Here is a 4234-nt window from a genome sequence, read left to right as displayed (position 1 = left end):
TTTTGGGGTCCTAACCAACTCCCCAAAGTTTGAGAACGATTGGTTTAGTCCTCACTTTGCGCAAAGCGATTAAATTTTCCATACAAATTTGTATGGGAAAAATCATTTTTTTGAATTTTGAAAATTAAAAAGTCCAAGTTTCACGCTATACTAGAACCGGATTCATATTCGGATGCTCCAGAATGTGCTCTACAACTTTCCCGAAGAGAGTATGGTGCTAACTTGCTCCTATAAAAAGATAAAGCGTGTTCAAAACTCGTCTAAAACGTTTTTTTGATCGAAAATCACGTTTTAGACGAGTTTTGAGGACGCTGTATCTTTTTATAGGAGCAAGTTAGCACCATACTCTCTTCGGGAAAGTTGTAGAGCACATTCCAGAGCATCCGAATATGAATCCGGTCTTGATATAGCGTGAAACGTGGATTTTTTAATTATAAAAATGTTAAAAAATGATTTTTCCCATACAAATTTGTATAGAAAATTGAATTGCTTTGCGCAAAGTGAGGACTAAACCAATCGTTCCCAAACTTTGGGGAGTTGTTAAGGACCTTATAAGGAACCAAAATGTTGCTGTGCTAGCCAAATTTGGACAACTTTATTTTTTTCCATACAACCATATTACACCCTAATCAGGCCCGTAGCCAGGGGGGGGGCTTCCGGGCTGCAGCCCCCCCCGAAATTGTTTTCCAATTTTTTTTTTTAAATTGAACTACCTTAAAAAATCTCAAATCAATGATTGTGTGTTCTCTTCCCAGAAATAATTTGCAAGATAGAGAATCAAGAATAGATTGATCAAACTAAGTAATTTGCCTGTCCATTGCTGGGCTCAGTTTTTGTAGATTATGGATCCAATATTTAAAAATTGAGCTGCAGATTTGAACATTGTTCCATTCAGTAACATCTCATTTATCTTGTAGTTTTAGCATTAAATTGGTTAGGATGGTCCAAATCTGGGCTTCCTTGGGGCTATCTCCTGAAATCAAAGATTTACGCATCACTAGCCTAAGTTCCAAAATTTGAGCTTTTTCTGACCACTGACCACCAAGTTTGAGCAAAATCGTCAAATTGTATGGAGAAAAGCAACTGTTTCAGTTTTTGACCAATGGAAGGCGCAATAACTATCCAGTTCTTATCAATTTTCAGAACTAATATCTTCTTTAAATTTGGAAAAACTTTCCCGAAGACACCTTATTTTTTTGGGTTTTTGCTAAAAGTTATTAACCTTCGAAAATAGCAATTTCCGAGCGGACTGCTCTAAGGGGCTACATAGAAATAATTACCGTCATCTGGGGCGAATCGGGACTACAGTCTGAATAGGGACAGCAAAAATCCTTAGATCTTGTTGTCTTATTTTTGATTGTAGAACTTAAGTATGACCCCTGAAGAACCATAAAATAATTTAGTTGGATTCAATGTGGCGGCCAAAATGGAGGTCAAGAAATATATTCTAATAAACCAAACTTCCAGTTTTTGCTTTTTGGGTGCTTTTGAAACCGTCATGGGTATTAAAAAACACCCAAAAAGCAAAAACTGAAAATTTGGTGTATTGGACCTTTAAAAAAACAGATGCCGAATTTGATGTTAAAAATAAGCAAATAAAACATGCCGATTTCATTTGTTCCTGATTCGGTTATCCGAAGTCCTTTGAACTTCGGATAAACGAAACTTTGGATAATCGAGACTTCGGCTAGTCGAATTTGGACTGTAAAATTAATAGCCCTCCTTTATTTGCATTAAAACCTTTAAACTGTTAACAAATGTTTTTTTCTACATTTTTCAAAATTTATCATAATTTCTCAAAAATATTTAGATTTTGTTTTCAAAAACGAAAGCATTTAATATGAAAAACATTTGAGTGAATTTCGACTATTATCAGAAATACAATTCTAATTTTATCGTTGTGGTTTTAAGAATATGGTTAGTTACATATCTGAGACCTTAGAGAAAAATGCTTGAGAAATATCTGTGTGTATTTTTTTATTACTTTTTCGTAAACCTTTTTTCCGAAACCACTCGTCCAAAATGCTTTCTTTTGGTCACATTTTTTAGTTTCCACCGTGGCCAATCTCCAATTTTTATTTAATATATCAAAAATCGGAAGATCAACTAAGTGAATCCTTATTATCAACTAATTTTCACTTTGTGCATGAGCCTGCGATTTTTAAAGGAAGAAATAAAATGATAAAAATATTCAAAACGTTAAAAAAATTTAAGCTTGGATTCAAAAACTCTGAAATTAAATTAATTAAACATAATTTTCAAATTGTATAATTCTGATCAATAATTCATTTTCAAACTATTTAATTTCTATTTTTTGGATTTTACAGATTAAAATTTGCATTTTGAAAATTAAAAAATTTCTTTATTATTTTTTTTATAATTTCTTATTTCTGAATATCAATTGTAAATATTTTCCAAAGTTTATGTTGCCAAAAAATAGCTTCACAATTTTAATGGAAATAACTTATTTCGATTAAGTCTTTTTAGGACCAGCGACCAGGTCGGTTCGGAAAACAAATTTGAAATGTTTTTCCTACTTTGATAATCATATACGACATGTTTGGGCTCGTTTAAAAATATTTAGAATTTTTGTAACATGTTGCGGAACCGCGGAAAGTTTTTTTTTCACGAAAAAAGCATTTCGCCATCAGCTAGATATTTTGAAAAATAATGATGCAAAACAACTGTACTGATTTAAAGTGTGTTTTGAAACACTTTTAAAATAATAAAACCATAGCTTGTAGTTTTGATTTTTAACCCTCTCGACTTTGGTCAGAGTTTAGTGACATAAACTTCAGAATAATATTCGCAACGGCTAAATAAAGATTTAAACATGTTACACTTTCAAATTTCCAAATTTTCATAATTTTTGATTTCAGATTTTTTGGTATAAGACAAAGAAATGCCAGAAATCAAAAATAAAAATAATAAACACATAAAAAATTCAAGATAACAATTCAACAGAATAATATCAAAAAATCTGAAATTCAAAAAATTAAAAAATCCAAAACTGAAAAATTAATAAAATAATTAATACTTAAGAAATCCTAAACTAAAAAAAATATCATTTTAAATTAAGTTATTCAAAATCCAATAAATTATGTTTTTTCAATCTTAATTTTTGGATGCTTTAAATATTTTTATGTTTGAATTCTAGTATTCCTAAATTTATTTATTTTTACCAGAAAATTAGGTGATTATTGTAATAGCTTTTCCTTTATTTCAGCATTTTAAGATTCAGCGTTTTGATAGTCAGCTTCATGAGGCAATTCTTCAATATTATTTAAGCGAATACATTATTTTCAAACGTTATTTTCAGTTGCATCCAAATAAACAAATCAAAATCTCATCAACACATATTGCACCCGAAGAAATATCAAACGACGCTTTTTGTTTCTGTTCCTTTTCAGCTGCGTACCGCTTGAGAGAAGTCTTTTCGTAAACCTTTTCTTGACCGTTTCTTGAGATTCTTTTGTATGGAGTTTTAAGAGTCTACAGGACATTTTTTTAAATTTTCGTTCGAATGTAAAATATGGTTCTTGCAGCAAAATTCAGACTAAGGAAAAATGTAATCGATTTAATAATTCTTACATAAAGTATTCTTTACTTTTAAAACAAAAATTTAAGATAATAATTACACATGATAATTTAAAAAAAATCAGAAATTCCAAAAATGAAAAAAAAAAATCAAAAACATAAAAAAATATAAAATAATTACAACTAAAATAATCCTTAAATTATAAAAAAAAAACATTTTTTATCATTTTTAAATAAAGATATTCAAAAAATAATATTCAATCATTTCAATAAATTATGTTTTAATAATCTTAATTTTTTGATGCTTCGAATATTGGTATGTTTGAATTCTAGTGCAGACTAAGATTAGATTTACAGGATAAAACTAATCGATTTATGAATTCTTACATAAAGTTTTCATTATTTTTAATTTAGCAAGGTTTCGTAAATATACAATTTCTAAACCATAAAATGTGCAGGATTTTGTTCCCAGAGTCAAGATATTGCTTGAACAAACATCGATTTTAATAAATGGCTACAATCCTAAATTATTAAACATGATTAGATCCCAGAAATAGAAAAAAAAGGATTTCATTTGTGTGTTTTTTTGTTTTGCTTAGAAATATTCAGAGAGTCTTTTCTAGAACCACCACAGCCAATTTACATTATTTTTCCCCTTTATCTTGTAAAATCATATTGGTTATCAAAACTTATTTTA

This window comes from Culex quinquefasciatus, chromosome 2, assembly GCF_015732765.1.
Source record: "Culex quinquefasciatus strain JHB chromosome 2, VPISU_Cqui_1.0_pri_paternal, whole genome shotgun sequence".
Taxonomy (NCBI): domain Eukaryota; kingdom Metazoa; phylum Arthropoda; class Insecta; order Diptera; family Culicidae; genus Culex; species Culex quinquefasciatus.
This window is presented reverse-complemented; position numbering follows the sequence as displayed.